General features: G+C 34.1%; 1 protein-coding gene and 2 non-coding genes across 3 annotated transcripts in view; 1 reads left to right on the forward strand and 2 right to left on the reverse strand.

The window, feature by feature from the left end:
- LOC127861301 (uncharacterized) overlaps positions 1 to 25,057 on the reverse strand; it is a 436,008-nt gene that overhangs the window by 189,263 nt on the left and 221,688 nt on the right. The window lies entirely within an intron of this gene.
- On the reverse strand, positions 13,052 to 13,123 carry Trnat-ugu (transfer RNA threonine (anticodon UGU)). The gene has a single exon. It is a non-coding gene; the product is annotated as a tRNA-Thr (tRNA).
- Positions 13,284 to 13,355, forward strand: Trnap-agg (transfer RNA proline (anticodon AGG)). Its single transcript has one exon. It is a non-coding gene; the product is annotated as a tRNA-Pro (tRNA).

Raw genomic sequence — 25,057 nt, forward strand, 5'->3', positions numbered from 1 at the left:
TTGACGCGTAATATATACTGCTAAATACTCTATATGTCTGGAAAGATCATTAACGTACAATGGCATTCTTACATTAAAAAAATGTCATCCTGACATATAGAAACATTGAGTGCGCTTTCCTGGAAAATACTGCATGACTTGAAATGACATCGTTAACAGGATAATTAGTGCGCACAATTTCCAATGTGTATATGTAGATGTGTCTGAATATTAATATAAGCATTGCATTTTTCCAATCATAACAAGTAACGTCTTATTTATTACGGGTGAAAAAGGTAAATATTTTCAAACCGTTTGACACTAAGACCCTTACAACAAAGCACTACTTTGTAGTTCCGTTTGACTAACAGTTAATGTTAACGTGTATTATATACTTTTAAATACTCGATATGTTTTAGAAAGATCGAAAACTGTTCATGTCGACCAGACATTACAAAAACCATGTCAATCTGACATTTAAATCATGTGCGCTTTCTCGGAAAATATTGACGTGTATTATATACTACTAAATATTCGTAGATATGTTTTGGAAAGATCGTTAACTTATAATGTCATCCTGACATAAAAAAAGCCCATTTCAACTTGACATTTAACAAAATGAATTCGTTAACATTGTTAAATGCGAGCAGTTGGCAATTCTTATATACGCAGTTGATTACGACACTTGTTATTTCAAACATATGTCGCTACCGTCAAACTTCAATTATCGAGCACTGAGTTGCCCACACGAAAATTTAAGTAATATGTGTTTGTAAAATGTAAACGCTTAGCTAAAACGTAAAAATTTAAGTAATATTTGTTTGTAAAATGTAAACGTTTAGCTAAAATCCGATGATACATTGATTTCAATAACAACACGTTTCCATTCATACTTTAACAATTGACACAGCCTTTTGGAAAAAATTGTTCCGTCGAGTGATTGTGTTTTGCTGGAATCTTGGCCTAGATACAATGTTTTGTATGAGAATTTATATGAAACACACATGTAATTTAATTTGACTGTAAGCACTGACATGTATTTATTAAAACATGTCTTTACAAAAATATACAAATTCAATTAGATGTGCATATAACAATGCATAATGAACATAAAGAGGACTGGTGCGAACTATTAAACATAATGTGTTTGTACCTTGCAGTCTTCTTGTATACTCATGTATTAAAAGTATGTATGATGTTAGCATAAATATAAATATTATGGTATTTATTTTGGCACATTGTGGATTTGTGATCAAGGCAATTTATACTTTCACAAGCGGATAATGCTTTCACAATATTTATTTACTGCTTGATTTAGGTACAATACCATTTTTTAACATACGACGTTTCCTTATAACCCGTATGAAATCATAAAATAAACAATGTACAATCATTGTTTTTTCTATGTTACGCAAATATTGACGAGTAACAAAACTATCATGATAAAAACCAGATCGATGCCCAACAGAAATCACCCTTGCGACGTTTCATAAGTTGAAAACCATCAGAGAGCACTCTCGCAATGTTGTTTACGTTTTCTGGTAGTGAATAATTGTTCTTGCAATAAATCAGCAAAATGCAGAATTGATTAATCAATAAGCTGCACAAACTTGCATATGTTTGTTCTCGTCGAAATATATTCAGACATGTGTCTGTTTCATAGAGAACTTGCACAGTAAGCAACACATGTTACTCATGCTTACTTCATCGATAAAACTCATCATACGTAATCATTACGATAATAAGTCAACCTTTTTATTCTTGCAAGCATAATTATGGTTTGTATATCAACTAGTTCTCGAAAATTACGTGTTGATATATGAGGAATGTATCATAACAAGTTATAATAAAAGTGAAATGAGGTTGACATCACAATAACAGTTCGTATCTTTCTTCACAAACAATTGTACTATTATTCGTGTTTGAAACAAACGGTCTTACTTTGAACATATGTGCGTATGGGCGTGTACATTTTATGTCTTTACAAAATGATGCGTATGTTAATTCTACGATTTTGGAATTCATGGACAAACGATGACACGTTTTGCACAAAAAATCACATAACACGTTATAATATTCCTTAAACTTACGTTTGTATTTGCTCGTATATAGTCAGCAGATGGTTCGTATATAATTGTACTATACATCATGCCCTTTCTTCTTCACCAATTCCTTTTGATGTGAAAAACATATTGGAAAATCAGTCATGATTTCACACAACTTTTTTATCACACGTTAGCTTATTTTTGTGTGTTACCATCTGGGATTACTTCATCCGGGCGCCCTGGTTCTGGGCGAGTTCTTCAGCTTTCTCCGTATCCTGCTTGTCATGTGCATCCATGTCGGTTTTGGATAGACATTCAACAACTACTTTACCTGACGATGGGCACTTGCTTTAAAGTGACATCGATGTTGTTTTTGTTGGAACAAACAATTAATTTGAATTACATTGATTTAATATGGGATGTTACGAGACTCCAAAGTCCATATCGTGTTAGTGCGTTGACCTCGCTTTCAAATGTTGACGTGTAACTGCAGTTTGTGAACACTAAATTATGTGAAACATTTACATATTTTAGTTTCGTGGAATACAACACACGTTAATCAACAAAGTCAACCATCTTTAAGGTTTAAACAACTCAATGGTTTCTACAGAGAGAGTTAAGTTTAAGTGAAAGGCTAACGAACTGTTTTGATCACAGCAGTATGAGATTTTATGTTAAGTGATTGGTTTTAGCTGTCGGTCTGTATCGTATAAGGCAAGATGATGGTAACACTCTAAATATGACAACAATGGTTATATAGCGAAAGCTTAACCTTAAAAAATATGTACGTGAATCCAGGTGTATCCGAAGCTATCGTTTTTAAGGTATTTATTTTTTATCAGCCAGATTTCGTTGTATTTGCCGTTGTTTTATAGGCCAATTAACTACAGTCGCCGTACTTCAGATAAATGGATACCAGCATTTTGTTACTAAATAATTACATTCTAATTTAAGATTTGTTTCAATTTTGTTTAAACCTATTTTAACCTATTTAAGCTCGATTGCGACAAATCTCTAGTTCATCAAAAGCTCTCGAGGCAGTTTCCTGTATAAAGCAATATCTTGCATAGGCGGAAATTATTTCCACTACGCCACGTCCACATTTGTTTTCGATTTATCGTAGCATATCCGCGAATTAACAACGATTTTTAAGTTCGTATGAAAGGATTTAACCGACGGCCAGTAAATAATAGTAATGCGCACATACATTCAAATAAATCATGATGGTATTGACATTGGTTCTCTTGAATGCTTTAAGTTATTTAGTAGTATTACGACGGTTATTTGGCTGCATGTTCATGGAAAAATAAAAAGTATCATCTTTAAATGTAAACATAGCTTTTAAATACAAACATTAACTTGGTTATATTTTTACCTTACTACTGCCTTACTTTGAAGAATAACGCGAACAATTCCTACGAGCATTATGCGGTCTGCTGTACGAATGGACTCCTGTAAGTAAAGCTTGACGAATATTCCCGACGCCGCATTTTGAATGTTGTATCCAGGCTACACTTGTTGATAGATAACTTAGTTACAATATGAAGCAATATATAATAAATAATAAATAAACTGTCAATTATTTCACTTTTATTTGCTAGTCATAATATGTACACATTAACACTTATGTATTTTAAAAATGAAATATGTTATTTTCATTACATTCTTAAATGATGATTATTATTTCATGAAAAAAGGCAAATAAGACACTAATGAACAAGTGCGAAAGTGAATACTGACACAAAGAAAATTGCCAGTTTAAATGAAATTGACGTAACCATTAATTAGTATAATATAAATTAAATAAATTATTCATAAGTAACATCGGACCACTCTTTTTAACAGGACTTGTTCATATAATGGCAAAATGACAAATTAAAGAAAGTCACGTATTCTGAAAATAAATGCGTACAAACAGGTGAAATAACACTATTTAATAATAAAACTATTTGAAATATCGGTTATTTATTGATAATCATCAATCCAAATCAGCAAAACAATAAAGCGTGTGTAACGCTTTTAATACGATTATTTCGAAAATGCGTGTAAAACGAACATAGCATTCAAAACGGTGAAAATGAATTCAAATATGTTGATTTGCTTTTTTATTAGTAACGGCTATTCCTTATAATAACACTGTGTTAGTATATACAATTGGTGACATTTTAAGGTTAATGTATGTGTTAACAAGTCCCGTTATTGCGATATAGATACAATGTAAATCACATCATAAATTGAAATAAAACACAAATGTTATGTTAGAATCGAAATTATTTTCGTAGCTTCAGTGAGTAAAACATTTTTTACCAATAAATCTAAAATTATTTTTGAACAATAATAAAATTGAACTTACCTAAAACTCCAATAATAAAAACCAGTAGGAATCCTGTATACGTAGCTTTACACAGGGGTCGCATGGCGTCAAAACCAGACTTTGAAACCCCGGGCATATCGTAAACAATGTGTTTCTATCAGAATAATCTACACATATTAACTCCAGAATGGTTGTTAAATACGCTAAGAATATAACATTGTTTCGTGAGTCTTTTTCTTCTTAGTAGACCTTTGTCTTCCGTTTATTAATTGATCAATTGAAGACATCCGCAACGTTCATTGTTATTTCCGTGAAGATGGGGCGAATGTACATCTTTGTTTCGCAATAGAATTGTGTATCGACAAAACCAACATTAATTAATTTGAGTTAAAGGGACCGTCAACCATTTTAACGAAAAAAGAAGTTTTAAAATACCGTATTGTTTACAATTATGAGTTTATATTGATTAAAATATCACGACGGGTACACAGGTGGAAGTAACGTACCCAGGACAGTATTTTTTTTAGGAGCCCAATATATTGAAATAAATATATAAAATCATGTTTAATGAGAAACTAATTGACAAAGAGCCATGCAAAAAATCCCCACCCTGTGATATAGGAATCATAACAAGGTCATTAACTAGAAGTTATCATAGACCTGTCTTCGCGGGCCGCAAAACTGTCAAAAATAGCTTTAATCCAAAGCATCCTTTAATCATCCTATGGGCAATTGGACAACCTTTCAAAAAAAGTTAACTTAAAAAAATATGTCCAGCCGTTAACTCACAGTCGGTCGATAACCAAGCAATATTTCCAGTCCGTTTGTCAATCCGAATAAATCTTCGACAGACTTTCAAACAATATGTTTTAGTTTTTCTCTTAATCGATCGATAAACATCTGAATTGCACACATTTTAAAGAAGCGCTATGCATCTTTTTCATTTCGTCATCGTCATAAACGCCCCATGGGGTAATATATAATTCACTGATAAGAGATAACATGACAAACTCGAATATTTAAGCCACATTACAGATCCATATGTACTGACACAGATGCGTCACAATAAATTACTGTGTTACTTTCTAGTCGCCAAACTGTAATTCTCACCGTCCAATAGGTTTACAAAATGCTTACGAGGGCTGTGTTAACTAGCAGCTAATATATTTGATTGACGTCGGTCAATGAAGTAAGCGTTTACCGCAGACGATTAACACATAATTACAGCTTAACCATTAACGTAATATAAAACGGAAATCAATTCAGTCCATTAAAGACAATGTCGGGCAGGTTTTATTGAACACAATATTTACTTTTGGAAAGGTAAAAGCAAATGGTCAGCAATTGAATGCTGAAGAATCAGCGCGGTAGCAATTTAATTTCAGTACATGTATATTTCGCTTTACTATAGCCATGTGGTCATATTTGCTGATTAAAGAACCTACGTGCACATTTAAAAAAATGTGTTTTTATAAGAGTGCGAAATTGTTGCCGTCGTGTGTCAGGTGCGTGCGTGTTGCAACAGACCAGGTGCTGTAACTATATATAGACGTGCACTTTAGTACATGTAGTATTTTTGTATGAACACATTAAATCGGAATAAATTTACACGATGAGAAAGTATTGACCCATTGAAGCTATAGATAAATACGTTAATTTACGACTTAAACATTGTGCGTTTATACAAATATAGGTGACGGGTTGGAGAGTAGAGGAGTTACACTGGAGTTACACAGTAGAGGAGTCTGGCACTGTCTCTTCCCAAGGCTACAGTCGCAATGAAAGTATCCATGACCACCCAACTCTGTTTTCCTGACAGCTTCACGAAGTGTTATAGTTTTTTATGTGTCTATATCCAAATCGGTAAGAAGGCGTTGCGGGCAGAGGTCAAATTGGTTCCTGGAATATATTTTACTTAAAATTTACTTTTTTTGCAATATAAACAGAATATTTAAAATTTAAAGACATCACTTTATTAATGTTAACATTGAAAAATGTGGACATTTTAAGAAGTTAGCACTCTTGTACATGGATGGATGAAGTGTACCTTGACAATTGACTAATTGTAAATTCGGTCACTATTTACGGAGGTCATACATTCGTTAAGTGTGCTGTCAATAAAGGTGATGTCACTTTGATTCTTCTTGGTTGAACAATTTGAAGCAATTTTCTTTAAAATAAGGGCTCGTATGTTTTAGCCAGAAAGATTAGTTTCATATACTAGTTATCAAAAATTGTATTGCAAGCAGTTTTGTAATTGAACGCAATCAAACCTACACATTATAATAACTTTCTTAATCGGTTAAACAAAATGTCTTCCGTATTCACACTTAACATATTGTACAAGCCCAGGAAATGAATGTGTATTGTTATCAAGTCACATATAACGATTTAACAACATGACCCGCGTCATGCGAAAATGGGACTTATGTCATATGCGGCCAGATTCGACAATACTGCGCATCCGTGAGGTATGGTTAGAGGCTACCTTGTCCGCCAAGGAGACCACGAAACCTTGCGTGACTTTATAGCGGACAGAATAGCTCATGACCAGACTTCGCGATTGCACAGGCTGGTCTGGAGCTACGCTGGCCGAATAGGACATACAGCCAATTTTTACATGACGCGGCTCATATGTCAATAAATATAAGATCATATAAAAACTTCTAATAACAACCCAAATAACAAACTAATCAATATGTTTTTACAATGGTATCACGTTTACTACTAACTACACTATTAAACAGAAAGCAATATAATTATGTAATCATTAAAATCAAACAAGGACATTTCACACATTTCATGAATCGTCTTAAAGGCCTCTTGTAAAACTGTGTAAAATTATGTCACCATTTTCAGTCATTTGGATTAATTTCTGAGAAAATTAAGCATTTCGTGAAGTCCCTAAGTTAAACAGTAATTTCACGAAAATCCTGAATCGTTTAATAATTTAGTTTAATTCCTAGTTTCGCAGATTTACTGTAAAAGATACAGTTCCAAAGCGCGGAAGGACAATATAAGCTTCGACATGATAAAGATGGCGATAACGTTTGATTCTGAAACAGCAAATAATGGCGACCACAGTGGGCCGTTACCACGGCAAATCCCACACAGATGAGCGCTATGAGGATTTTCTCTTCCATCACTGGTTTATCTGGAAAGAATGCTGATTGCACATCATTTCAGTTTTTCTCATATGTGAAATCATACAAATACATGATAGATATGATTAACCATATTCAGCATTTCGCTGTATTGTTTAGTGTCGTGAACAGTTGCTGATAGGTTGAACAAACAAATAAAACATCATTCTCGTTGATCATTCAACTCAATAATTTAAAAATGTGTCGTTGTTACATTACGCACTGAACAACGAAACGTAAACCCCGATTCGGAATACCACATTGAAGTATTTATGAAATGCTTACCAATCTATCAATATTGTAATAGTCGAAATATATTTTTCAGTTATCGGTTTTTAACATATTAATAAACAACACATTGCCTTTCTTATGTATTGTGATTACTATTTAATACGCTTTAGAACTGGAAATTGATGTTGAGTTGACTATAAATAAAATAAATCGAAATTTAATGTTCACATAATCTTCGTCGACGTCAACACCACCACGAGTAACATCTTCATCAACAAAACAATAACAACATGATTAACATGCTTATCAAGTTATCATAGTATTCCCAATTTTCATCTGCATTGTCATCTCATTCATCAGCATCAAAGGCAGATACAACAACAGCAGCTGCAGCAGCTGCAGCAGCAGTAGCATCACCATCATCATAATCATAATCAACAATGACACACATACGCATCATTAGCACAACAGACATGGCCTTCTTTATGTCTACAGTCATTAAAGAATCTCCATTCACAAACGCGATGAAAATGTAATTCTTACTTGTCTGAACTCACAATCGCTTTGGTTTATTCGGTAAACAATGTGTAATCGGACGAATAGCATTTGGTGCAGTTTTCTTTTCATAACTGGCCATGATGGTTGAGCAAAAAACAATGCAATATGAGGTCTTCCGCCAGCAAAACAAATGAACAATAGAAACAATTTTGCTTAAAGGGACCTTTTAACAGATTTTTTCATGCATTTAAGTTTGTCATGTAATACTTTAACAATTGATAAATGTAAACATTTGGAACTAAATAGCTCCATTAACAAACACGACTAAAATTTAAAAAAAGAAAGAAGGTAATCCTCAACTGGGCTCAAACCACTTACTTTTAAAGTCTAATATTAAACCACTCGGTCATCCGTGCTCGTACAGTGAGTGGTGCATGTTATACTTTTTATAAGCAATTCTCGAAGTGTGTCAAAAATTACCAGCATAACTCTCTTACTGATTGAATTGTTTCGCGTTTGTAACGCTTTATAATTTTCATGTTTATAAAACGTCAAAAGATGTATATAATGGATATAATATTCATTTTTACTGTGTCCTTGCATTTGTTCAGTTTTGTATATTTACCAAAACGTGAACAGGTCCTGTTATAGTGTTTGATACGTAAAAATAGAATAGCATAAGTATGTGAAGTATATCTCACGATCTTGATTCTATACACAGTCTTAAAGCGGTTCAGGGCCCTTTTATCTGAATGCTCCATCGGAAATAAGCGCTAGGAAGTTCGTGTACTGTCTTAAGTTATGGCACCATATAAAGTCCTTCTTGCTATTGTAACATCACTATAGAGTTTCAAAAATGACTAACTAAATTCAGATTTATTTGAAAACAATTTACTTGCCTTATATATCTTTGTCCGTTATACCCTGATATAAATAACAAAAATCCTTCTCACATGTTCAACAAGGCGAATGTCAAAATGTCTCCTAAAATGATTCAAAAATAAATTGTCGCATGTAATACACATACGTATTATTTTTTTCACACGGGCCCTTTATGTGTACATGTTATAAATTATAACAAAAAGTTGGAAAAAAATGAACATAAAAAGATAAACACACAGATTATATAGTAAGTATAGAATATACAAGCAATCATTTGAAATCAGGAACAAAAACACGAAGCACCTCGCAATTAAAACAGCTTTAAAGTTACAGGGGAGGTATAAAATCGTATTTATTTCATGAGGGATTTGAGGGATTTATTCCCCTTCATCAACAAAATCCGATTTGAAAACTACGTCATGTCTTTTTGAAATTGATTGGCGAGTTTTAACTTCGTTACAATTGTATTACAACAATCGATGAGTTATACAATGTAATAATGTGATAGCTGAAAAGTGTTTTCAGACGCTGTAAAAACTGGCTTAAAATGATGCGTTGAAATTAATCAACCAAGACGCTTTAGACTTAGATAATGTGCCAACGATGTTACTTCAAGCATTTATATTCACTCATATATTATTTTCAAGGACCAGACACATTGCCGTCGTTTGTTTTGTTTCATTTTCTCAATAGCTGAAGTAGCAGTTTTAAAATGTGCACATGATGATGAAAAGGAAATTAGTCAATATTTTAAAGGGGCCTTTTCACAGATTTTGGCATTTTTTAAACTTATTCATTAAATGCTTTATATTGATAAATGTAAACATTGGATCGTAAAAGCTCCAGTAAAAAATCAAGAAAAAAAATTAAAAAAGGAAAAGAACATTGCCCGGAGCAGGTTTCGAACCAGTGACCCCTGGTGTCCTGCCAGAGTCCTGAAGTAAAAACGCTTTAGCCTACTGAGCTATTCCGCCGAGTACACATTCTTGACATATTTTATACAATATATAAGCAATCTTCGTAGTTTCACAAAATTTAACGACAAAAACAGAACTCTCCAAATTATTCAATCGTTTCGCGTTGCAACGCTTTATATTTTTTAGGTTTTAAAATCGTCAAAAGATGCATATAATGGCTATATTAGAGCATGGTTAATGTTCAGTATTACTGTTTCCTCACAAATATCATAACTAAAACGAAAACTTACGAATCTGAAACAACTTTTTTCAATTTTGTCAATTTACCAAAGCGTGAAAAGATCCCTTTAAGTGCATGTATAAACGCATATAAAATATGCAACGAATTAATAACAAGTATATAAGTTAGTCTCGATTAGTCATTTTTGACTTGGGTACTACATAAATGTACCCCGGCTACGGAAAATATACTAAAACGTACCCGCAGAAAGCGTTAACAATATTTCTAAAGTTTTCTTTTCTTTTCCTTTTCATAGTTTTAGGTTTTCATAGTTTTTAAAGATTCACAACACATGATGGCAAACTATTAGAACTTTCTAATCACATTGCGATGAAGTTCCGACACGTATATGTGCCTCGTTGGTCTAGGGGTATGATTCTCACTATGGGTGCGAGAGGTACCGGGTTCAACTTCCGGATGAGCCCAACTATTACTATACTATACTAAAAATGTCATCCATGCAATTAATAAATAAATGTAATAAATAAAATGTCTTAATTTTCATTCAATTGAAGATCTGAATTATTTCTTGAATATTGAAACAAATTGTCTGAGTATTACCCTGATTTGTCTTGCAGATAACTTATGGGACATACATTTTTTTTAAACGCTAGGGTCGTTCCGTATTTGAACGAACATAATCTAAAAAATCCAGCAATAACGATTTTTGCAAATTGTTAATGTTAAAGACAATTCTTGCTGAAAGATAAATGAAGAATGTTTCATTCGTCATTATTATTCATTATGCACAACAATCAAATACAGTATTTATAAAGAACAACAACTAACACAACTTGCATCGGGCCGGAATCGAATCCGGGCCGCCCGCGCGACAGGCGAACATTCTACCACCGAACCACTGATGCGCTTGTTTCGCCTGTTTTAAAACAAGGTCGGACTAAAGCGATGGATCATTAATGATTGTCAATAACTTCTTTGGACAAATGTGGTAAATGTGTCGGTTGAATTTATTACAAAAAACTGTCATTGATTTAAAATGCACAAACATTATTTGTGCACTTCATTATGCCATATTTTCCTAATGCATGTATACGGGGCATGTCTTAAGAAATTACTTTACATTTAAAACTTTCATTTTCCAACAATATGTGAACCCAATCCAAAATTCAAATACCTCTGACGGCTCTTTTGATAGTTTAACTAGCGATTCTGTTGAAATACGAATGTGTGTATGAACACATTATTATAATTATTGTTTCATTGGAACGCAAAGAAAACAACGCATACATATTTTATATAAATTATGAAGTATTTGATAATTGGATTATAAATACTGTTTCAAATAATTTAATTGAGAAATAGTTAAGTATGGCTACGGGGGTATAGTCCATATAAACGTACTCTCAGAGCCTTTAATAATGTTTGCGGATCTGTGAGTACATATGCACCTCTTCATTAATTCAATCGCAGTTTTGCGCACATATTTCGTGCACATCACTAAACGGACATCGTTGGTTACCATTAAGGAAAGCGATTTATAAACTTCAAAAACACATTAACAGTACATTCGATCCCTGATACTGAATTTGAAGCTCTCAATTTCAACATGTACAAATGGACACATACAACACAAAACACTTATATACGTGTACATTTATATAACGGCAATTGCAATTTACAATATGTATTCAATAAGTATGTTAAATGTATAATTGTTTAATTATTTGAAAATGGTTTTGTGAAAACATTGAAATGAGCCTGTTATCTAATGAAAAGAGACTAAATCGCCGCAGACTACGTGAATGTAGTCGCTAAGCGCTTAGCGCTGCGATGCTACCTCGACCCACCGCGATATCTACTCCGTCCAGTGATTCTGTCCTCAAGTGACGTCTTTTGCGTCATGATCAATCCCGCGATCATACCGCGGTCTTTATGCTTATCACCACGAAACTGCGCGCATGTCCGCGGAGTTTACGCTGGATGTGATTAGGCGCTACGAAGTGTATTGTGCATGCCCCAAATTAATTTATGCGCTGTTTTCCTTGCATTCTTATGGAACAATAGTTATGATAATGTATGCATAAATGCATTCGTATTTCAACAGAATCGCTAGTTAAACTATAAAAAAGAGCCGTCAGAGGTATTCGAAGTTTTTGGATTTGGTTCACAAGTTTTTGGAAGAGGCAAGTTTTAAATGTTTAAGAATCTCTTAAGACGTGTCCAATATGCATTTATGCATTAGGAAAATATGGCACAAGGACGTGCAAAAATAATGTACGGGCATTTTAAACCATTGATATTTTTTGTTAAAAATTCAACTGACGTATCTAACACACTTTGAAAAAGCAGTTTGTTGAAATCGAAGACGATCTATCGGTTTACGCCGAGCTTGTTTAGAAGCCTTTTAAGAAAAAAGCGCATCGGCGGTTCAGTGGTAGAATGCTCGGCTGCCACGCTGGCGGCCCGGGTTCGATTCCCGGCCGATGGAAGTTTTGATAGGTTATGCCATATGAAGAATAATGACGAATGTAACATTCTTCTTTAATCTTTCAGCAAGAAGTGTTTTTATTATTTAAAATTTGCAATAATCGTTATTGCTGGATTTTTACGATTATGTTCGTTCAAATACGGAACGCTCCTAGCGTTTTAAACATTATGTATGTCCCATAAGTTATTTTCAAGACAATTCAGTGTAATTATCAGACAATTTGTTTCAATATTCAAGAAATTATTCAGATGCTCAATTGAATGAAAATAAATACATTTAATTTATTTGTATGGATGACATTTTCAAAATAGTAGGGCTTGTCCGGGACTTGAACCCGGGACCTCTCGCACACAAAGCGAGAATCATACCCCTAGACCAACGAGCCACATATACGTAACGTAACTTCATCGCAATCGGATAAGAAAGTTCTAATAGTTTGCCATCATTTGTTTTGCAATCTTTAAAAATAATTACCGTTATCGCGATGTAATGGCTTTATCAAAGATCAAATATAAGAACTATTCAAGACACGTTACCATACGTACGGCTCGTTGGTCTAGGGGTATGATTCTCGCTTAGGGTGCGAGAGGTCCCGGGTTCAAATCCCGGACGATTCCAACATATTGTTTTCATACAGTCTGCTTTAAGTAAAATAATGACAATCAATGCCTTCGATATGTTGATATATATTATTTAGTAGTCGTGATCAAAGGCAATCCTTGTTGATCTAATGGTTTAATCCCGAGAGAGCCAACATATATACATACAACAAACTTGGGAACTTGAAACCAAAAATACGCAATTAAAGATAAACATTTTATTTCTATTTCTTATAGACAAGAACGCCATCATAAAGTTAATGATGTTTTAACCGCTGTTGTGGACATTTTTATTGTTGTGAATATCGGTGTGTAAATGCATACTGATCATGTACATTAAAGTAGTTTTCATATTGCACGCATCTTTGTATACATTCTAAGCAAGGCTCGATTGGTCATTGTCGGCTCGGGTGCTACTTAAGATAGTTTTAGTTTAAACTTATTTATTTAAGCTCGATTGCATCGAAAGCCTTCGGCTTATTTGAAACGCTCTCGAGTCCGTTTCCTGGTACTACAACCAATACTTGGAGCCTTTGTGGGAGATCCAAAGAACGCTAGCATAAGGATTCCAACCCTTGACCTCCCGAACGCTAGGCGGACACCATATCCGCTACAACACGGTGACCTTAATGTACCCGGGTACTCTTTAGTATACTTAAATGTACCCCGGAACGAAGTTTACTAAAACGTACCCGGAAATTCTAAAGCTTAATTGGTTGTATTCGGCTTTTTTCCCACATTAATTTTATTCAAATGTATGTCAATATTTTGTAAAATGGCTTCTATATTATCGAAACTCATACAAAAAAGAATGTTGCGGCAGATTTTGTTCAAAGAAACTTTTGTTTCATATTCCGTGGCGCGTTTTACGACATCGGATTTCGGGATGGAATAAAACTTGAGTATAGTCTATATCGGCCTGGTAGGTTTTAGTATATTTTCCGTAACCGGGGTACTTAAGATTACCCGGGATACATTAAAGAAGTACCCGAGCGGACAATGACCAATCGAGCGCAAGTAGGTAAGCAGTATCAATGCACATTGACTTGATAGTCAGCCTTTTACATCCGTTATTACGAATTTGAAGCCCTAAAGGTAATCTCCACGCAGAGTTGTCGTTCCTTTCTCTCAAATACAATCTTTGCCATCACAAGAAAATCCTATCAGATTTGGTAAGATTTCATTTATTGGTTAAAGTATTATATAAATCAAAGTAGTATCATTTTGTTTTATATTTTTAAAATCATGTACAAATTTAGGTTCATTATGAAAAATAAATTACCTGAAAAAAAGTACAAATAACACCGGTAAAATTAGTGTACTTCGTTGCTCGGCTATGATCACGTGGTTGGTTATGAAGGCAGGGTTTTGATTCAGCTAAGCTGGTTCCAGTCAAATCTCTGCGCAGAGATTTTTGCCCTCAAAGCCGACATGTACACATTTACATGTAAAACAAAGAAAACATATGCATCCCTGTAGGTTAATATAACATAATTTTAAATTTACAAGATGTATTACAAAGTATGCCAAATTTGTATTCATTTACAAATTTGGAAATAGAAAGTTGTATTTTTAAATTTAAATAAATCTGTTAATAAACTCCGCAGACTTCAGGAATTAACCGCGGATGACCACTGCGTACCGCGGCGGCGTCTTTCCGCGGCGATTTATTTTGCGTCGTTATTAATCCGGCAATAAAACCGCGCGCGCCTGTGAGTGTATATATGTTTATGAGGTCCAGCTGCGCTTTGGGCTTCATTATGAGACGACCCGGAGTGTGTTCCAGCACTCATACCGTAGTAACTTACTAATCTCATGAAAGTTGGGACGCATAATGTATTACTGATGCAATGTCCAGCTATTTAGCAATTTTGAACAAATTTTCTAATTTGTGTTGTGGTCTTGAGTTGTTGGGGAAGCCGGAGTACTCGGAGGCACCCCACCCCCCTGTCCAGTATGGTGACCGACAACCAAGCTTGATGCTTGTGAGGTGTTTGTTTGCGGTGGTGACAGTGTAGTTTGTGGTAAAATGGCGAGCGAAGGGGGGCAACCCTGCATCAAAGCTCTAGTTGAGACAATACAGTTGCTGGTTGAGCGCATAAGTTGTATGGAAAAGAAGCTAGATGGAATTCAGTCGCTGGATAAGAAAGTAACAGATTTTGAAAAAGAAATTAGAAAAGTGTGGATAGCGATTGAGGATCGTGCGAAGGCTACGGAGGAGCGGGTTATTCGACTGGAGGACAGGGTAGAGCTGGTTGATATGGGTTCTACCCTGATGTCAACTAGGGTCAGCGATCTGGAGAGGCAGCGCGACGAGCTGCATGGAGAGGTAACATATCTCCAATCGCAGTCCATGAGGAACAACCTCATCTTCACCAACATCCCCGATGATAATTCCACCGGTAACGAGCCAGCGGAAGTGTCCGAACGGAAGTTGAGGGAGCATATTCAGTCAGCCCTTAAGCTTTCGAGGGACATGGTGGACTCGATCAGGTTTGAACGTGTTCACCGGTCACCAGGCCAACCGATACCCGGAAAAATTAGAAATGTGGTCGCCAAATTTACCTTTTTCCAAGATCGCGAGCGTGTTCGTCGGGAATGGAAAAAACTCAAGGGTACCAACTTTTCCATGTTTGAACAATTTCCCAAGGCTGTATCTGATAAGCGCCGGAAACTAGTAAGGCAGATGAAGGACGCGAGGGAACAAGGCAAACGTGCTTGGCTGGTGTACGATACGCTCTATTAAACGGTAAACAGGTAAGGGACTAGGGGGACGCCGAGGGTGAGCTCTCAGTCCTCTCATGGAACGTTCAAGGACTTTCTAAAGAGAAACAGCAATCGCATGACTTTGTTAACATTTTAGCTTCTTCTGACATTTGCTTTTTGTATGAATCATGGACTAACTCTAAAAGCGTAATTTCTTTAAATGGTTATAAATCACACAATTTTTATAGAAAATTTCAAAACCGTAGAGCTAGAAGAAATAGCGGAGGCATTATTTTGTTGTATAAAGATCATCTGAAAGATGGCATTAACATAATTAAAAATCACCATGACACTATTATTTGGATAAAATTAGATCACCTTTTTTTAATACTGCTGAAGATGTTTATTTATGCGGTGCATATATTTGGGGTGAGGAATCGCCGGCCAATAATTGTGTTGATATTGATTTGTTTGATACAATTGAACATGATATTTCTGTATTTAATTCGCTTGGATGTGTAGTTTTATGTGGTGATTTAAATAGTAGGATTGGTAATAAATGCGATTTTATCCCTTTTGATTGTATAAATAATATATTAGATGATCCTGACTATGATCCCGATTGTACCCCTGTACGGGCCTCGGTTGATAATGTTCAAAATAGCAACGGTATTAAATTGATAGATCTGTGTAAATCTACGTCACTGCGTATTGCGAACGGGCGTATATTTAATACTAGTTACTACACGTTTTGTTCGAATAACGGTTGTTCTGTTATTGATTACCTTTTAATGAATGAACGGCATTTTTCACTTATCAATGATTTTACTATTGATCCATTTAATGAATGGAGTGACCACGCTCCGTTGCGTTTTTCATTAGCATGCCCAAAATCTGTTCAGAACGATAATCCACAGTACGAAATTAAATGCAAGTGGAGTGATGAAAACAAGGAGCTCTTTCGTTCAGGCATTATTGGACACTTACCACGTTTTAACAATATTGTTCAAAATATCGATGTATCATGTAGAGATTCTATTGATAAAACGGTTGAAGATTTTTCTGAAATTGTTAGATCCGTGGCTAATCCATTGTTTTCTAGGTGCTATTTTGTCAATAATAAGCCTTTTTTCTACAAAAATACTGTTTTAAAAAACGCAGATTGGTTTAATGATGCCTGTAACTCTGCGAGAGAATCGTATTTGCAAGCACTACGCCTTTTCAATTCAGACCAAAATAACGCAAATAGGGTACTCTTAATGGAACGCAAATCTACTTATAAAAAAACCACAAGGAAATGTAAAAATAACAATTATAGGGCAAAAATGAAAGAAATTGAACGTCTGAAAAAATGTAAACCAAAAGAATTTTGGTATTACTTTTTTCTTTCTTTTTTTTTTTTACATACAGATGTAAAACAGACGTGTCTGATTGTTTAATTTGATGCCTTATGGAAACTATGTAATATATGCAAAATATGTGTGTTATGTCTTACTATTATTATTAACATAATAATACACATTTTATGCGCAAGATAACCAAATTCTAATTTAGTATATTTCCGTAAATGTTGATAACTAGATAGCCACCCTGCCACATAAATAGTTTGTAAAAATGCTATTTTCTTTTTTCTCAAACTACTTGCATGCATTACGTTAGATTGAATGTATATTACTTATAACTGTATGATCACTTCCTATTCACAAGACCTGTTGATGTATGTATAATTACAAGGTTAAGACTGACGATGTACTATGTACAAGTCGTAATAAACTTATGTTCTGTTCTGTTCTGTTCTGCTATGACAAATCGCTTCGATCTGTAATGTACCTGTCCGAAATAACAGCACTCCGAAAATTATGCTTATGCACACTGCGCAGCAATCATTAAAGTGTATTATTAAATCATGTTACTTTATTATTCTGATGGCTTGTTTAAATAATGTTATATGTAAGGCTTATAAAAATACAATGAAATTTTATTTTGGTCGATAGCGACCTTCTTTAAAAGTTTTTTTTAATGTTAAATTTCGCTTTAAATAAAGGTTTGATAAATGCTCATAATTATAAAACCTTATTTTTTGATAATTGTTAAAGATATGAACACTCTAGGATGAATATTTGTTTTAGTTATTTAGGATTCCAGAAATACAAATTTGTACGTATTTTTTCCGTCATTTCCCCTAAAATATCGGTTTTGCGCCATGGGTTTCTTTGGCACTTTTTTTATTTGTATGTGTAAAATAGGGAACAGGTATGCCCAAACAGGCTTGCGTATTCATTAATTCACGAAAATAATAATGACGACTTCAGTACTAACTTGATTCGTTCCCAAATGTTGATTTCAATAATTATTCAACATACGTATTTGTGGACACTTGTTGTTATACACAATTTAAATGTAGACACATACTGAAAAACAAACCATTAGCATAACGGTAAAATAGGTTAAAGATTAATATTGTAATGGTGTCTTTTTGTTATAATACTACTTATGAGGATGACGTTGATAGTATGACGCAGCATATCTGAAGAAGATATATACATATACACGTATGTTGTTGTTGTTGTTATATCAGTATGCTAATGATTTACATACATTCGATGACGAGTAACTATTAATTTGTCATACGCACACCATTATTATTGGGTTGCGGAAATTAACCAAATCGTGTCCCTAGTAACTGATGTAACTTGTACATATTTTTAGCGACAATACGAAAATAAAACTAGTATCATTTAAGTGGTATCATTTTAATCGTTAAACATTTATTAATGTCATTAATTTGTTCGCAACGTTTTTCTTATTTAATCGCTGTGTACGAAGCATCAAGCTACATTTTATTTAACTGACAGTTATCTTTAAAGGGGCCGTTTCACGGTATTGTAAATTGACAAAATTGAAAACAAATATGTTTCTGATTCGCCAATATTAATGTAGTTATGATATGTTTGAGGAAACAGTAATACTAAACATTTACCATGCTCTAAAAATCCATTATGTGCATCTTTTGACGATTTATAAACCTGAAAATTATTAAGCGTTGCAATGCGAAACGATTTAAATATTTTGAGAGTTCTGTTGTAGTCGTTATATACTACCTGGATTGCTTATATAAAGTTAAAAATACATCTCTCATGATATGAGCGTGGATGGCCGAGAGGTTCAAGCGATAGACTTTTATTCCAGGGCTCCAGAGATCAATGGTTTGATCCCCGTTGATGGTTTGTTTTTTCTTTCTTTAATTTTATTCTTGTTTTTTAGCATTTAATGACAAACTTTAATACATGCAAAAATCTGTGAAAAGGTCCTTTTATCTTCAATTTATGTCATGATATAAAATGAGATCAATCTCAATTAACTGTACAAAATAGCGGTATTAAAGCTTAAGTGGTTGTTAGGTAATAAGTTTTGTAAATGTTGCTGTAGTATACGTATTCACTATCAAAACGCTCAGGCATATTGTGATGGTGATTTGATTATAACAAAAAGCATATACTCGTATGATGATGTTGTTGTCCATGCTAATGATGATGCTATATTATATTAGTTTTTGTATTAAGCTAGCTCATTTAAAAAAAAAGGTACACACATATCTCTATATTGTCAGTTATTTATAATATCGTTTGCCTCTCAGTGCATAATTAATTAAAGGCCTTGTTATCTGTGTGAATCCTCACCCCATGTGGTGTCCCTTCTACAACACAACAGCTGCTACTTCTATTGCTACTGTTTCTGCTTTTAATTTTAACGATGCTCCTCCTACTACTTTTACTACTATTGCTACTGATGCTTCATATTTTCATTTTGTTTTTGTTTTATTTTTTAATGGTATAAAGAATCTAATTTCCCCTGCGCTCACTGTCTTATTAAACCGGATTATTAAAAGCCACACAGGCCATACTCTCTATTTTTTATAACAGACGCTATTGTACTAATTTGTTCAAAAACAACATTTTAAGATAATCAACAGTTTTTACATGGCGTAGTTTTCTTGGAAGTCTCCATTTGAGTGGACTTCATGTGTAAAACTTTAACAAGGTAATTGTTGTCCGTTTGCCCTGCCACAATTTTATATTAATTGGGCCCGACGTATGATAGAAAACCCTTTTTAGTGGCGTTAAATGCTATTTATATTGTTTAACAGTAGGAGAATGAGAAAACAAATGGTAAAAATAATTTGTCTTCGTAGTTTTCTTTTTCTTTATATTTTCTTCTTGTTAATAGTTTGAGTTTAGTTTAAGTTTTAGTTTAAGTCATACACATATTTGTGAAGTTAGCTTAGTTGTTAAATGGTAATGCCACAAATTAACAATAATAATCAGTTGGAACACAGATATATCCATTAACACCTATTGATAGATATTTGTTTGGATAGTTATACTTTGTTTTCAGCAGTGTGCACGTTTATTCATCTAATAAGATGTGGATCTACACTGGTGTTTCATCTCGATTGTTAGGTGGGAGGATGGGTCCGAATGATAAAGTTATAGTCGGCTCACGAATCACATTTTTCACAAGTTTTGGACACATATGCATACGTTATAAACACGATTTAATTATTACAAAGATCATAACTTATGTTTTGTTTTGATTAACTATGTTTAAAGTATAAAACCATAATAATATATTTGGTGTGTGCCGCAAACATACACAATAGTTTGTTTTATATAATTGAATATAATCATAGCGGTCGGAATTCATAAACATTCAGTATGCATGGTTGCTATAGCACTGTGTATACTACCGATGTTTAATTTTGTTTGCTAGGGTTATTCTGTTGTTGTTTATAGGGAAGGGGGCGGGCTTATATAGAATGGTTTAACTAGTTCTTCGCATAACAAAAAAAATAATTACGAAACAATTATTGGTATAGTAAACATAAAATATAAAAAAGCTTTACGTAATAATGTTCTATTATGGTGTTTTAGTGCATATCATTATGCATGGTTATTGTCGGATCGGGCACTACTTAAATGTACCCCGAGTCCTCTTAAGCACACTTAAATGTACCCCGGGTATGGAAAATATACTTACACGTACCCGGCAAATTAATACTGTACCGACTTTGATTCCCGCCCAAAACCCGATGTCGTAAAACGCGCTACGAAATATGAAAGAAAATTATCTAAATAAAACCTGCCTCGATATGCTTTTTTGAGTAGGAGTTTTGATAATATAGAGCCACTATTTTAAAGAATATTAAAATAAATATAAATGTACATATAACTAATTTTAACAAACGGACACGGCCAATTTAGACTGTACCTGAGTATTATTCACGCCCAAAATCCGATGTAGTAAAACGCGCTACGAAATACGAAACGCAATTCTCTCTAAACACAACCTGCCTCAATATGCTTTTTGAGTAGCAACTTCGATAATATAGAGACAATTTTACAGAATATTAGCAACATATACTCATAATAAATTTGAAAAAAATAGCCGACAACGAAAAATTTAGCGTTAGAATGCCCGGGTACGTTTCAGTAAATTTCCGGACCCGGGGTACATTTCAGAGTAACCGGGGTATATTTAAATAGTTCCCGATCCGACATTGACCAATCTAGCGTTGCTAAAGCGCAGTGTATTTACTTAACTTTATTGTTTTTTGCTCGGGTTATTTTGTTGTTTTTAAAAGGGTTAAAATAGTCCTTCAAATAACAGAAAATCTTGACACAATTATGGGTATCGTAAACTTAAGAAAGTATTAGAAATGTGTTTCAACGGTTATCGTGTGTGTGTAATCACCGAGTTAACATGTAACGAAAACATTTCAGGACCTAAGTCTTATCGGTTATATGAGAACGGTGTAAATGTTATTTCCTAATTTCCGTACGAATTGAGACTGTATGCCACTTTTTAGCTACGGCTCATTACTGTTCTATGCTACCTATCTCATCAAATTATGGTCATCATTATAATTGAAATCAAAACAAAAAAAATGACTTAATTTCCGCTTATACTAAATTGCATGTGTGTACGAATATATTTTTCCGACGGAAAATATATAAGGAAAATATGTTCTTGGCAAACTGTGTATGGATAAAAACTTTTACAGTGAATACTGAACGCCTAAACAAACATTTGTTGGACAGCAAATAAGCACATACGCCTCGAAACGCATTCTATTTAATCTCTGTCTATTGTATTGTCTGTACTTTTTTGAATTGTTTCCTTTAAACAAAATGGTAAAATCAATTTTCTATTTTGGAATGGGATTATGCTTTGTCTTTATGGTAATGAAACCTGTAGTTTTTTTTTATCAAATTGAGCGTTGCGTTTTTGTTGTGGTATGAGTTTAACATCAGGAGGATAATATTTATGATAGTGATGATGCTAATAATGAGGATAATGATGCCAACGAAAATAATTGATGAAGTTTATTGCAGCTGGTCATCAAGATGATTGTACAATGTTTTATAATAATTATGATGGTAGCGGTGATTTCAGTGAATTAATGATGATTGTAAGGATAATGAGGATTATGCATATGCTTCCGATGCGACCACTGCTTATGCAGCTAATACCGCTGCTTATGATGATGATGATGGTGGGTACTCTGGTTATCCAAATGATGATTATGATGATGTTAATATTGATGTTGTTGTTGATGATGCTGCTGCTGCTTCTTCTGCTTCTACTGCTGCTGCTGATGATGATGATGATTATGATGATGATGAATGATGATGATAATGTGATGATGATGATGATGATGATGATGATGATGATGATGATGATGATGATGATGATGATGATGATGATGATGATGATGATGATGATGATGATGATGATGATGATGATGATGATGATGATGATGATGATGATGATGATGATGATGATGATGATGATGATGATGATGATGATGATGATGATGATGATGATGATGATGATGATGATGATGATGATGATGATGATGATGATGATGATGATGATGATGATGATGATGTTACATCTTTGCCAATCGAAAAACAGGGGAAAAAACAGAGTTAATATTAAATATAATTTATCGCTTTAAAATTACAATTTACTTAGGGAATTCAATAAACAAGGTAGCGACAAAGTGTATCTATCTTTGTCCGGCCTCTGCCGACGTCACTCGCTGAAATCACAAATATGTGTAATTTATTTTATATTATTATAAATTATTTATTATTAAATGAAAAAAAAATGAAACTATTTAATGTTATACCGTAATTGATTTTTTTAACAAACAATGTTAAAGCTTCCTCGGCATTCTAGAATTTGCTATGATATCGCTTTGTCCGGGTCTTTTTTTATTTATTTTTGATCATTTAGCTACTTTAAAATCTTACACTTCAGTGAAATGTTGTAAATATCCGCCATCTTGAAAATTTAAATGAACATAAAGCAAATTAAAACACTGCAATACCGTATTGTAAAACAATATTTTAACCAAATTATATATTGATTGCTCATTTGCTAGATTACTGGTGACTGGTTTTTATTTTCTTAAGTCATTTGGAAAAGACGTATCTCAATATGTTGTCGGACATTCATTTTCCGATACGGTATGGTTCGTCGATTTAATTTATTTTCGATGTTCTTTATTTCATTTTTTTATAGAATGACAAATGCACATGCGGTGTTACGGATGGTCTCGTTTATAATATTTCGCATTGAACTCACCAGGAATTTCAACTAGAAAGACTAAAAAATGAAATAAGCAACGGATCGGGGGATGGGGATCTACCTTTTATCCCCGTAAGGGACCTACTGCCTCAGATTCCCGGCTTAATTTTCCGGATTTTAAATTTGGGACAATTGACATCCCTGAATTAAATAGTAATATCCACAATCTTGATCGCTAGTGTGCGAACTGAAGTATTATGCGCTTTGACTGCAATGACTGTCGATAATGTGTTTTTGAGATCGAAACACGCCCTCGAAGAACTTTGTGTTTTTTGTTGTATGCGTTTTTAAAGAATTCTTCGTCCGTCATGGACGCAACGATTGACCAAATGTACCAGATTGTGGTCTCTCTAAAGTGCTATGTTTCTACTGTCGTAATATCTTTAAGGAACCACACATTACTGATCGTGGACTATATTTGATAGTTAAGACTTTGGTACGATGTGGTGTCAGTCCATTCGAGGAAATAAATTGCTTTGCGCTCGTGTGCGATGTATTCCCGATATAAAAGTCCATGTGTCATCCGTAAATGACTACATAGGCGTTCCAATTGAGAAAATAAAATGTATTGTTTTAATTTGCTTATTCTATGTTTTCGCTGTTTTGCAATCGCACACGAACACATGCCAATGCGGTCTCTGATTTTCAACGATCAACACGATCACCAAGACCAAAGCTCCCCGTTATGATACGATCCACTTGTGGTACATTATATACCCATTATAGTCCTTAATTTTGTTTTGCATTGAGTATGTGAAATAAATTATGACGCCAAGTCTTCAAAACAGCGCCAGCGCTAATGTCAACAAATGACGTTATGGCACTCTTGTTGTATTTTATTTTCAAAACACGTGCCCTAATTATTTAATGAGAAAGTATGTTTTAGCGTCTAAATAAATTATATAATGTTCACTCAATCAAAAATGAGTATGATTTCATATCATGTAGATTTTATCGTCCTTTTCAGTGAATATACTCTCGGAAAGGCTGTCAAAAACGAAATACGGTAATTAATTGTAAGCACAATACGGTTAATATTGGACGGGATAATACGAATGATCACAGTCGATAGGTACATGTATCTAAAATATAGCGATATTATTAAGTCAGATAAATCCGCGCGGGGTTCCACAATTTCACATATTGGAGACGCCTGCATTTAGTATGTTCCCTCATAAACGGTTGTGTACGATGGCAGAAAAAGGACATAGGGAATATGTTATATAGCGGTTTATATGACGTGCAATAACTGATAGTTATGACGTACGCACGCGATAGTTATGACGTTAAATCGCGATACCAACGACGAGCGCGAGCGAACAATTACCAATGACCAATGAGAACACGTATCAGATTAAAAA

Source organism: Dreissena polymorpha, chromosome 15 (assembly GCF_020536995.1).
Source record: "Dreissena polymorpha isolate Duluth1 chromosome 15, UMN_Dpol_1.0, whole genome shotgun sequence".
Taxonomy (NCBI): domain Eukaryota; kingdom Metazoa; phylum Mollusca; class Bivalvia; order Myida; family Dreissenidae; genus Dreissena; species Dreissena polymorpha.